Here is a 13167-nt window from a genome sequence, read left to right as displayed (position 1 = left end):
GTTTCATTAGGGGCAGGTCATGTCAGACCAACCTGATTACCTTTTACGATCAGGTCACAAAAGCATTGGATGCAAGTGGATGTAGTCCACTTTGTGGATGTAGTCTTTCTGGACTTCAGCAAGGCCTTTGACACTGTCGACCACCCCATCCTCATTAAAAAACTAGGCGACTGTGGCATTGATGCCTACACAGTCAGATGGGTTGCAAATTGGGTGAAGGGTCGTGGTGGACAGGTCATATTCGACCTGGGGGGAAGTGGGCAGCGGAGTCCCCCAGGGCTCGGTCCTTGGGCCCGCGCTGTTCAATTTCTTTATCAGTGATTTGGATGACGGGGTGAAAAGCAACCTGTTCAAATTTACTGATGATCCTAAAATTTGGGGTGAGGTGGGCACGCTAATAGGGAGGGAAAGACTGCAGCAAGACCTGGATAGGTTGCAGGGGTGGGCTAACAAAAACAGGATGCGTTTCAATACTGACAAGTGCAGGATGCTGCACTTGGGCAGTAGTAACCAGCAGCACACTTATAAGATGGGAAACTCCCTTCTTGAGAGCATGGAGGCAGAAAGGGATCTTGGAGTCATCATTGACTCCAAGATGAACATGGGCCGACAATGCGAGGTCACAGTCGGCAGGGCTAACCGGACCCTATCGTGCATCCACAGGTGCATCTCAGGTAGGGCCATGGAGGTGATCCTCCCCCTCTACGCGACACTGGTCAGGCCGCAGCTGGAGTACTGTGTCCAGTTCTGGGCACCCCACTTCAAGAGGGATGTGGACACCATTGAGAGGGTCCAGAGGAGGGCCACCCGCATGACCCGGGGACAGCAGGGCAGACCCTACAATGAGAGGCTACGGGACCTGAACCCGTTCAGCCTTCACAAGAGAAGGCTGAGGGGGGACCTGGTGACCGTCTATAAACTCACTAGGGGGGACCAGAAGGGTTTGGGGGAGATCTTGTTTCCCCTAGCACCCCCCGGGATAACAAGGAATAACGGCCACAGGTTGTTGGAGAGTAGGTTTAGATTAGACGTCCGTAAGAACTACTTCACAGTCAGGGCGGCTAGGATCTGGAACCAACTTCCAAGGGAAGTGGTGCTGGCTCCTACCCTGGGGGGCTTTAAGAAGCAGCTCGATGCCTACCTGGCTGGGGGCATTTGAGCCCAGTTTTCCTCCTGCCCAGGCAGCGGGTCGGACTTGAAGATCTACAAGGTCCCTTCTAACCCTACTTCTATGATTCTATGATTCTCTGTGCCATGCCACTGCACACGGCTGAGCGCTGCCCAGGCACTTGCTCATCTCACCCCAGCTGACTTCCTGCCCTTTGGGGACCCCGTGATCTCATGAGGTCCCTTCCAGCCCTAATGTCTATGAAATCTATGAACCAGAAAACTTGATGTGCGTAATGGTGGTGTCCATGGGCCTGGCATGGAAGTGGTGTCCTAGGCCTCCTGAGATGCCTGATTGACGTTTTGTTTAATAGGAAAGAAATGAAGGTGATGCAAGACACTTTCATACAGTTGGCAGTCCCAGCTCTTTACCCTTGCCAAATCAGCACGTAGTCATTGGAGCAGTGGCTTGTGTGAAATTTGCTCTTCCAAGGTGCGACCTCTGCCTCATTCCTACCATACCGTTCTTTCAGGTGCATTCAAAGCAGAAGCTGATAAAGACCATTCAAGCTTATTCTAATTTATTTAATTATTTTTGGTAATACATTAATGCCTGGGCTTTGTGGAAGGGTTTTTGAATAGGTTCCTGACTGGGACTGCATCTGCTTCTTTATATAGTCATTAGGACTGTTTGCATCAATGTAACAACATTTAGGAAACTGGCATCTCAGATCAATTCAAATGAGCGTCGCTGCTGAATTAAATGAATGCAAAGGTCAGACAGTGCTTCATGTTCAGCGCTAATCAACTTCATGTCTGCTGAACTGCAGACAATCCAAGTGTTACTTTCTCATTGCCACACTAGCTCACCCAACTCCGGCTCCTGGTTGGATGAGCAGGTTTGTTGTTTCCGTTTGAAGTTCACTTAGGAATCAAGGCCTGTCTGGTTTAGAAAAGTGGCAGCCAGGTACCTTTTGATTGGTATTAATTTCTTTATACTCGATCCTGGCTCTTTGGGACGCTACTGTGACTGGATGCTAAATTTTGATTTCAGTAGCATCCCATATTTTTGTACTGAGGATTTTGACATGGGGGGGGTTGCTGTTCAAACTGCAGGGAATGAATGTAAGACTGACGTATAATTTCTGTGCCTTGGGTCCAACTATTTAAACTGCCCATTGATTCTGAAAAAATAGGAATTGGCTTCCATTTCTTGCACCGACAAATCATTCTCACTCAGCACTTTGATCCGTACCTCTCACAGTGTGTTACCAAGGCAGGCAGCCTCATCGTTCCTGTCGTATAGATGGGAAAACTGAGGCCTGGAGCAGTGAAACCCAAGGTTACACATTAGACCAGGAGCCAAGCCACAAGTAGCATGCAAGTCTCCTGGGGCCTTATCCACTAGGTCATACTGGGCGCATCTACACGTTCATTAATGCGCAGTAGTTATTGTGTGTTTAATTTAGTACTTGCTTAATGAAGTACTAAGTAAATGTGCAATAACTATAGCTATACTATAGTTATAACTATAGTTACTACACAGCAGTGCCAGCACACAGCTTTTTTGTGATGCTTACTGCGCAGTGGTGTATTAGCATGGTTTTTGACCGGCACGCTACTGTGCAGTGTTGTTGGGCTACTGTGCAGTAAGCATCTCATGTCAATGCGCCCATTGCTTCTGAGGACCATGGTCTGGAGCTGCAATGTATTCGTCGTACATTGTAGGAGTAGCATGGAGTGTACTTGTGCAGGGTGACAGCACAGCCCCAGAACAGAGCGCTTCTCCCAGAATCATCCAGTGGGCCTGCCACCTTGGTGCTGAAACAATAGAAGCAGAAGTAATCTGCATGGGGAGATTGGATGGGGCTGTTGCTAGGTCAGAGGTGCTCACTACCCAACTTGCATCTGATAGTCCCTCTGGATTAAGCTTCTGCAGCTTCTGTTGACAGTCCCTCTGGTTTTTGAAATCTAAGATTTCATTCAAGCCTCTGCGGGGTTTGATGTGCTGCATTCCCCTTGCCAGGAGTTCTGCAGTGGAGCCCCTGCGTTCAGCCAGGGCTCCCGCTCACCTCCTCTCCCAACCCATTCCCTGCACCTGCTCACACTGTTTGGCCAGATCATTCCTGCCTTGTCTTTGAGTCCCACCTAAAATTCACTTTTTTTGCATTCCCTTCGAGAGGCAAGTTAGCCTATCAGGCCTTAATGGGAACTCAGGATGTGCCCATCTTCCCTGCTATACCTTACTGTTCCTCGTAGCATCACATCTAAGGTCCCTGAGGCACGCATGAGTGTCCTGTTTTCTCTGGACACTGTAAAAATAGTAAGTATATTTATGACGTGCATGGACCACAGTGTTGCCTGTTTGGCTCATCTCTTCTTTGCTTGTTCTTGCCATGTAGGGTCTTCACAGCAGCTTTTCTGCCAGGTTTGGTGAAAACTAATGTGAGACTCTATCTGCTCCTCTGGGTTCCCAGGGCGTAGACTGGTTGGGCTGCCGGGCACCCATGACAAGCTAGCCCAAGTACTTCCCTGGCTTCTGTCACTACAGTAGTTTGGCACCTCATGAGCTTTTCATTCTATTTAGCCTTGCAACAGCCTTGTGATGGAGAGAAGTACTGTCCTTCATTTTACTGATGGAGAACTGAGGGTGCTCAAAGTGCCTAACTCCTTTTGGACATTTGGGCTTAAGAAACTTCCCAGGACACGCAGAGAGTTCATAGCTGAGCAGCAAACTGAGCCCCACCGTCTCTCCGCAGTCCAGCCTGACCACTGCTGCCCCACAAGGTTGGACCCTAGGATTTGAATTTCAGCTCCCTCTTTCTTTCTGTCCCAAGGTTAGTGATGTCGTTTCTCAAAATTTTGGTTGATTTAAAGTTAGAAACAGATTTGAAAATCCTGCGGCCTGCTGACAAATCACCTCGTTGATTTATCTGTACCCTAAATGAAATATTCTGAATTATCCATCTTTACGTCATACTTACAATGTGAGTGACTGATTTAGAGATGCTGAAGCCCTGCCATTAATGTATTGGGTCTATAAATCCTGGCGGGCAGGTTTTAAGCTTGGATTTATAAACCCAGACCTGTTTCTTTCCTGCAGTAGTAATGGGCACCCAGAAAAGTTTCTCCATCTAAGTGCCACAAGTCTGGGTAGGGGACACGACACAAGTTCATCAAGATGAATTCACTCTGAGCCTTGCAGGGCTTCACACGTTGGAGTTTGGAGGTCAAATCAATAACTCGCATCGATAAGTCAGCAGGCAGAGGAGAGTGAGGCATGAAAGAGGGCTGAAAATGCTGGCTTTATTACTGACAAGCTTTGGAGATAAGGAATGGAGCTGGGCTTCTCATACCTGTAACGCTGGTTGGGTCCTTGTTTGGCTGCTGCTTTATGGCAGGTGGAGTCATAGCTGCTCACTATAGGGACAGGAGAAGAGAGAGATGCATGGCGTTTAAAGTGAAAAGGGACCTGTCACAGCCTCTAGTCCAGGGGTGGCAACCTCTGGCAGCTGCAGATCCAGCAAAAAGCAGGGAAGACGGTGCAGATAAGGTACGGAGGAGAGCAGAGCAGCGGATAAGGAAGGGAGGAGAGAGCAGAGCAATGGATCAGGCAGAAGAAGATCACAGTGGCATTCCAGGAGGTGGTGGGGTTTACTTTGGGGCATGCTGGGCAAAAGGTTTGGCCACCTCTGTTCTTGTCTGACCTCCTAAATTATACAGGACACAGAATACCCATGTTGAGCCCAACAACCCCAATAGCATGTGGTTGAATTAAAACTGTAAGGAAGATTTTTGTTTCCCCTGGAAAATTGTACTTTGGGGTATGAAATATGTCAATTCCTATTTGAACAGCAAGGAGCCTTCTATCCCTGCCATGTTTTGCCTTAGATCAGCAGTGTGCCACAAGCAGTGTGATTGTGTTAAGTACCACATATAGGAGGCTTGTATTTTGACTTTTACCCAGTAGCCTATTCATTCATGATTCTTCATGGGCAGGACCAGGATACAGAAGTTATAGCGGCTGCTGTTATGCACGTTTCTGTCAAATGAGCTTTGAAATGCTATCATCCAGCAAACTGGGGGAAGCTTGTACCAGGTCTGATTTCTGTGATTGCTTGAACTGGTTTTATCCCAGTATGACTGCAGTGCTGTATATGGCATTACTTCAGATAAATGCTGCTGTAGAGGGAGGAGGGTCTAGGCTCTACTGATGGGGAAAATCATTTACCTCTCCATTACCTGTGCAGGCACTGAAATACTTTTTGAAATGTTAACAGGCTTCAGCTGATGAAACAAAGGGACATTTTAATTAGATTAGGGATAAAACAAGACTGCCCCCTCCTGTATGCTTTTACCATGCTAGGTAATGCTGAAAGCTGCCTCCATTAATAGGTGTGGTGTCATGGGTGTTAAAGCATTAAAACATGCTTTAAAAATGACCTCCTGCATAGTGAGATCTGTTGAGGCATTAACATTTCTGGAGAGTTTGGATTAATAGATCATAAACAGAGCTGCAGGAGAGTTAAGGAGACTATCTATTTTGAGTGGTCTCCAGAGAGCTATAACTGGACAGGTTGACTAGATTTCTGTAACTTAATGGTCTCTCTTTTTTTTTTCCCCTCCCCGCTCTGTATTCTGATGCTGTGTATGTCACATTGTTGTATGGGTGTTTATACACCTCACACAGTGCGCATCCAGGCACAGCTTTTTGCTGTCCGCTGGTAGAGGTTTTCAACAGAAGCGGGAGATGTTTTCTCTCTAGTAGACATGAGTGTCTGGGTGGCTGTTGAGCACAAAATAATCTGCTGCAGGTTGAGCACAAGATGATCCTCTGCTGGGGGTTGTTTGGTGGGGACCTGCAGAGGAGCAGGTTTTGGCATTTACATAAGGACATTCCCACTTGCCAGAGCTGGTGTTTCAAGTTTCCTGCAGACACCAGTTTGTTGGCTACACTTGGATCATGCTTCTCAGCTTTAGAACTGGGGGGGATTAAAAACTTTTCTTTCTCTAAAGTGAAAGCTAAGAGTCTGAGTAGTGCAAGAGCCTGGCATGTGCATCTGTGCATTATTTTTGCCCTGTTTTAAAACGAGACGGTGAATGCATGTGTGCTCTGAAGTAGCGGTGGTTCCTTGTTCCCTGCCCATCTTCAGTAGATCACTGGATGCTCCCATCCCACCCATCTTCCCTGAACGGTGGGAAGGGCTGGTCTTGGATTCCAGTGCCATTCTGAACGCTGCATGTTGGCCCATTTCTTCTTTGTTTAAATACACCAAACCCCTCGAATATCTTGTAGCACAGCCTGGGAGACAGGTTAACAAGTTGTCCTGCACTTGATGTTCCCAGCAGTTTGAGCATCTAGTAAGCACTCACTGATTATTACTCGCCTCTGGATTTTTAAGTATTTCCTCCCACTACAATTGACTTTGGGAGATTAGCCTGTCTGAAGTGCCAAGTATCTCTGACTGACTGGGACTCGATTCCATCTGCGTGTGGATAATGGAAAGGGATTGAGATTACATGCATGTAGGCAGCCATTTGTTTTTTGCTTGGTGGTTAGTTGCTCTGTCTGTCAGAAGGAGGTCTACAGAATAAATGTGTGTTGGTTGCAGTACTTCTTGTGTTAGGAAGTTATCTTTCCTGTCTAGGAACTCCAAGGATGATTTGCTAGCGGTAGCACAAGCTCTTTGAATAGGGCTTTGTAGCAACCAAGAGGAAGACTCAGAGGATCCAGAAGAAGAGCTGAGTGGCTAGGTTTGCACTGAGTGACAGCCAACTTCTTAAAACATTTGGGGTGCAATCCAGGTCCCCTTGAAGTTGATAGCAAAACTGCTTCAAAAGCACCAGATTTTCACCTTTGATGCTTTCCGGTTTTATGTGCAACAATGGCTGATGGACAGGATTCAAAACTTCAGGCTAATCTTTATGCCATAAAATACTTGAAGCACTGCTGCTGCTGTTTCTTATATCGCAGAAATCCCGAGAGTCCCCCAAGCAAATTGGAACTCCATTATGGAGGTGCTCTACAGGCATTTAACGAGCAACAATCCCTGCCTGAAAGAGTTTGCAATCTAAAGTCACAATGCAGCAAGGTATTTAAAAGTGTTCCTAGCTTTTAAGCACATCAGTAGCCCCATTGACTTTAGTGGCCTGACTCATCTGTTCAACTTTAGGCATATGGTTAAGTACACTTCTGAATCAGGACCTAAGTACGGGCAGTCTTTTTCTTTTGCTTTGCCTTGTACCCCATGCCCTGCCCCCTCTTCTTCTTCCTCCAAAGCCCACTTGCCAGCACATATAGGAATCTGTGTCATCAGCATAGTTTGGCTAATTTAGCTGTATTCTGGGAAAGAAGCTGCCTTAGTAGTCAAAATGTGCAGGGTTTTGAAACCTCACAAAATGCTCTCGGGAATTGAGAAGAAATAGCGTTGTTGACATGAGCGTTAAACCGGAAGCCTAATGCAGAGAACTATTATTCTGTACCCTTTTTAGGTTTATAGCAAAATATGTCCTAAGTCCCCATTCAGGTGGCTAACAAAACAAGGGTTGCTTACTAGAGGCGGCTTTTCGTACGAAAGGTGAAGGAGAACTGTACTTCAAAATTTGGAGACAACTTGCCAGAGAGAGCAGCTGTTTTATAGGTCTGCCTGTTCGTTTTGCACCTGGCCATATCTCCGACTTCACCCATACTACCCAACCTTGAATTCCCTCTTCTAGGAAAATCCCAAGCAAGTCGCAACCAGTAAAATGTCACAAAAGGATTGGAGGACTGTGTTTGCGCTCCATGGTGTGTCCCAAGTATAGCTTTGGCAGGATGGAGTACCATGCAAGGGGCCAGCTGGCTTCAGCCCAGCTGACGTTGTCTTCCACATCACTCGGGGATCCAGTCTAACTAATATCTAGTTCGAGTGTCTGTATCCTCTGTGGAATTGCTCGTGTAGGTAAGACAAAAGGAGTAAGTGAGAAGAAAGATAATTAGAGGGGACTAGCAAAGTGTCGCTTGAAGGGAACATAAATCTAATGCTATGGGCACTTCTTTCAATGCATATTTAATATGGACACTTCTTTCTTTTTAAAGGTACTGAGGAAAAGGCAGAATTATATTATGAAAGGCAGAGATGCATTTGAGATACAGGGGCAGCTTGAGATTTAATTGAGAGGCTATTATTCTCTGTGTTGACTCGTTCCTTCAGAAATCTTTACATTTTAAAATGCTTCACTCATGCTTTAGTGTCTCTCTTTCCCGTTTTCCTTCTTCCTTTTATATTTTTACATTCTGGAGCCTATGAAGAACATGGCTGGGAGTGCCATGCATGCAAGAGAGGAAGAGAGTCCCATCAAATGTTTTAGTCATGATTAATGGTCATTCATTTACTAGATAGATTCCATGCAAAGGAAGCAGTTTTCTTAATGAGAATATCTGCATACAGCAGTTTGTGCTGGAAGACTGAATAAATAGTTAAGTTATGAAATAGAGATGGGCATCTCAGACTTGCTTTTTAAAGCAAGGTTTAAAAATGAACCATTAAAACAAAAAATGAATTTCCTTTCTTCTGGCCAAGCCCAGATGTATTTATTTAGTTTTTACACAATCCATAAACATAGCCAGCTTCATTGACCTTGGTGATGATTTTTTCCTTTGTAAAAATGAAATGAGGTCATTACTGATGCATCCCAATCTTGAAAGGCACTCAGTAGGATCTTCTAGGAATCTGCTTGGTCTCAGCGCTCATGTTCGATGTGTGTTTTTCTTATTTCAAATATATTGGGCAGTGAAAATGACTTATTTGTTTAGATTTCAAACCCCCACACTGACAAATGCTCATCCAGAACTTCAAGTACCTTTTCTGCAAGCAAGAAAGTGCAACGAAGGAAAGTCGTGTAAGACTTCTTAATGATAACACTTTTATTTCTAGCCAGTTTTCATGTTCAGGTGCTCCTGCAGTACTGCAAAGTGGCCATGTTTGCCAGCACTGCAGGAGAAATACACCTTGGGGAACAATGTCATTTAAATTTTAAAAATTAGTTGCTGTCTTGAATCCTCTAAACAGAAGCTAAATTTTGAGTCCAAATCAGCTCTAAGAGCATCTCCATTAACCATTTGTTTCACTAGAAGGGGGTTCTTTTGAATATTGTAATTGCTGTTGCTTTTATAGAAAATGTTATAAATCCTTATTCTAGATACATGCAGAAAAATTATAAAGAGCAGTTTCTCCATGGGGGTAATTGTGGGCAAGACTTCTGTGCCTGTGATGGAGAGAACACAAAAGATCAGGATGGCTGAATTCAGACAGACACTGGTTAGGTTTGGTTTTTTCCTTGGGCGATTTCTTTATATTTGCACAGAGCTCACTGTGTTCATGGCCAAGATTTAATGAGCAAATTTTTGACAGCTCTAGCGAGTGTTGACTTTTTCTCATTCCTTGCTTGCTTGCTTGTGCCGGCTCATCCAGTGTGGCGCACACTTTATAAGCTACCCATTGCCAAACGGATCGGCAACCTCCAGTGGCGGTTGCTGCATGGGATACTGGCCACTGGCACTCTCGTCTGCCACGTGGATCCAGCTGCATTGGTGGCCTGTCCCCTTTGCTTGGGGGAGGTAGAAGAGGATTTATTTCACACTTTCCTTGGGTGCCCCTGGCTGCTGCCACTCTTTGCTGCCCTCGGTGCCTTGTTTGAGGCGCCAGACTTGGACCTCTCGGAGGCCACCTATTTGTTTTCTTTTCCATACCTGGCGGCAGGGGGTGGGTGTGATGTGCCTGGCCAACTTTCTGCCTGGACAGGCCCAGATGGCCATCCTCAGGACCCGCAGCTGGCTTGCTGGGGCCAGTTCTGGTGTTGCCTATCACTGGAATTTGAATATTCAGTCCTCCAGTGAAGCAGACCTTCCTTCCAGGCACGTTAGGGGGTGCTCTGCAGTGTCGAGGGTGGCCATTTGGTCCTCTTGCTGTGATACTGCTTGCCCTTTCCCGGGGTACTGGCAGGGGTCTGAGTGGGTTGATGTTGTATTGGCTGTTTTTGTTTTTAGGCTGTGAAGGACGGGCATGCGGGCCATAGCCCCAGGCTCTGTCTGCTGTACCCGGGTCCCTGCGTGGGCTGTCTTTGTTGGTTTGTTTTTTGGATTGCTACCCTCTTTTCCCCTTAATAAACATTTATAAAAAAGTCAAAAGTCTCTCTTTCGCTTGCTCTCTCTTTTCCCCACCCCCACTTTCTTTCAAGTTAGGAACATGGGACTGCAAACAACATCCTGGGTCACTGAATTCAATTCCTTGCTGTTGCAGCTGGAAGGCTGAGCAGGTTCAGAGAGGCATACGCTTAGAGACTAACTGGTTCAGAGAGGCATAAGCTTTCATCGCAGATGCTGTGAATGGACTTGCTGTTGCAGGTGACCATGTCATATAATCTCTTTTCTAAACTAATGAAGCTCAGTAAAGACGAGTAGTTAGTTCCTCCCTTCCCACCCCCCAACTTCTCCCACAGTACTTCCATTGGAAATCTATCCCAGTACCTCAGTACTCTGTTGGTTAGATCCCTTCTGGTATCCAACCTGAATTCATGGCCAGTTTATGCCCAGTCATTCTCATACTAACTCTGCCTGTTAGATTTTTTTTTCCCATCCATAGGACTTAACCCCCTCTCCATGCATTTATAGAGTGGGATTGTGGCCCCTTTTAGCCTTTGCTTTGCTTGTCTAAACAAGCTGTTTAGTTTCCACCCTTCTGATAGCATCTCCTTTACCCTCATCATCCTAGTAGTACCTTTCTACATCTGTTCCCATTTGAAATAATCCTTCTGAAGCAGTATTCCAGACGAGATGCTAATGCCTCACACAAAGGTATTGATACTTCCCTCTCTCTGCTGGACAAACCTCCTTGACGCATCTTTAGATCACAGTTGCCTCTTTCAAGGCTGCAATCACATTGGAGACTTGTAGTCATCCTGTGATCAGCTTGTGCATCCTGATCCTTCTCCTCCTCTGTTTCTGTTAATGAGCTCCTGATAATAAAATATTTTTACAAGCCTCTAAATGCATGACCTTGCATTTTGAAATTGTGAAATTTCAACGTATTTCTGCTTGCTTCAGTTCTCAAGACACCTGCCTTAGTCAACCTTGGGGAAACCCCTGCTGCATTTATCTCACCTTCCACTTACCTTTATGTCTTTTTAATTCTTTCATTCAATAATGTTCCTAAGTGCATGTACACTCCTGAGCTCGGAGTAAGGGCTTGAGTTTGCTGGTTTGCACTTCCTGACTTGAGGCTCATAGTTACAAGCCAACTTTTGTGTGTATCCTTCCATTTATTTTAAGCGGAATCAACACCACCCCTTTTCTCTAGTCTTCTGCAGTACCATTGATAGTTGCCAAAACCAGGTCTAAATGGGGGTCTTCCCTTGTTTCTGTAACTATTTGGTGAAGAAATCTGTCAGCTAACAAATTAATGAATAGCTAGCTACTAGCTTCTCCATGATTAGCAACATTTTTTCTCCACGTTTTGTCTGGGACGTTGAAGTCTCCTGTAATAAAACAATTCTTGGTAGTATTCATCTCACTATAAGCACTGCAGAAAACCTCTGTTTATATCCAAATCCAACCTTGGGGGGTCTCCCAGCTCCCAGCACCATTCATTTGTAGAACTTTTTACTATCTTTATTCAAGGTGATTTTGATCCAAATTCATTGTTTTATCTCTTCTTATTTCATCGTAGTCTATCACATCATTTAATCTACAATACCATCCCACAGCCTTCTGTTTCTGTCTTTCCTGAATAGGGCATAGTCTTCAATACCCGTGTTCCAGTCACGGTTGCTATTCCACCATGTTTCTGTTGCCAGTTGCACATAATATATTGGTAGCGAAACTTCCTTCATTTTGTTGCTCAAGCTCCTTGTATTCATTTATAAATATCTAAGTTGCTGCTTACTGAGCACACCCTCTTTCCTGGTCCACAATCCTTATCCCAACCATATTACCTACTTGACTGCTGGTTTCAGTATTGGTATTTTCTTTCTCTTCCAATGTCTATCCTCCTCTCCACCAATATTCTTTTTTGCACTGTCTCATTCTCATTTACCAGACTTTTTTTCCCTCTTCCTATGTGCTAAAACCAGGCATGGAGGTTGATTCTCCTCTGACTTACTCCCTCATCTGTTAAAGTGAATCTTTCCTGTTTTCTGTCTTTGATTCCAGTGCTTCTCATGGTTGATATCCTAGACCCTTCCTCATAGAACTAATCATTATTATTTCAGACTGAAAAATCCTGAACCTCATTTGCCATTGCTTATTCAGTCCTTGTTCTCCCCAGGGATCGTGTCAGCAAAAGGGTGGTTTGGCTGATATACCAGTAACTTCTTCCAGACTAAGAAATCTTATTACAATTTCCTTTCCTTTCCCAGACGCACCATGCATATACAGACATGTTCTTTCATTCAGACCACCAAACAGCTTTTTGACACTCCTGTACAGTATACCTAGTGTTCTGCATTCTCAGTTTTTATTAAAAACAACAAAACAAAACAACTCGGGAATTTTGGGGGGTTTATCTTCGAAACACAACATATCTTCGAAGCACTTTTAGCTTGCTGGCACCACCCATTTTTCAGTTCAAATCCCTGCTAATCAGCATAAGTGAGTAACGGGCTATTTCCCACTTATGCCGGTTAACAGGCATGTGAACTGAAAAATGGTTGTAAATCAGTAAAAACCGAATTACTTAAAAAAAATAAAAAATAAAAAATCGGGGAATATATAAGTGAAAATCGGTAAAAATTGAGAACGTGGAACACTACGTATACCATGGGCTAGTAAAGCAAACCAGAAAAACTGGCTTGATTTCATCCATGATCTAGAAATGTAGATGGGGTCTTGGTTCAAGCATGAAGGCGTGCGATTTGAAGAAGGGCTCACAAACACCCGTTGTATTCTTGCTGGTACCTTCTGGGCATTTGGACTGTGAAGATGTCTTCACTATTTGCGTGAAGCCCATGTGATTTTTAGTAAATACTTTTTTCTTTAAAAACAATTAGGCATGCATCTAATGCAAGAAATCTTTGTTTTTTGAG

This window comes from Alligator sinensis, unplaced genomic scaffold (assembly GCF_000455745.1).
Source record: "Alligator sinensis unplaced genomic scaffold, ASM45574v1 scaffold521_1, whole genome shotgun sequence".
NCBI lineage: Eukaryota > Metazoa > Chordata > Crocodylia > Alligatoridae > Alligator > Alligator sinensis.
The sequence above is the reverse complement of the archived record's forward strand: the minus strand, read 5'-3'. Positions refer to the sequence as shown.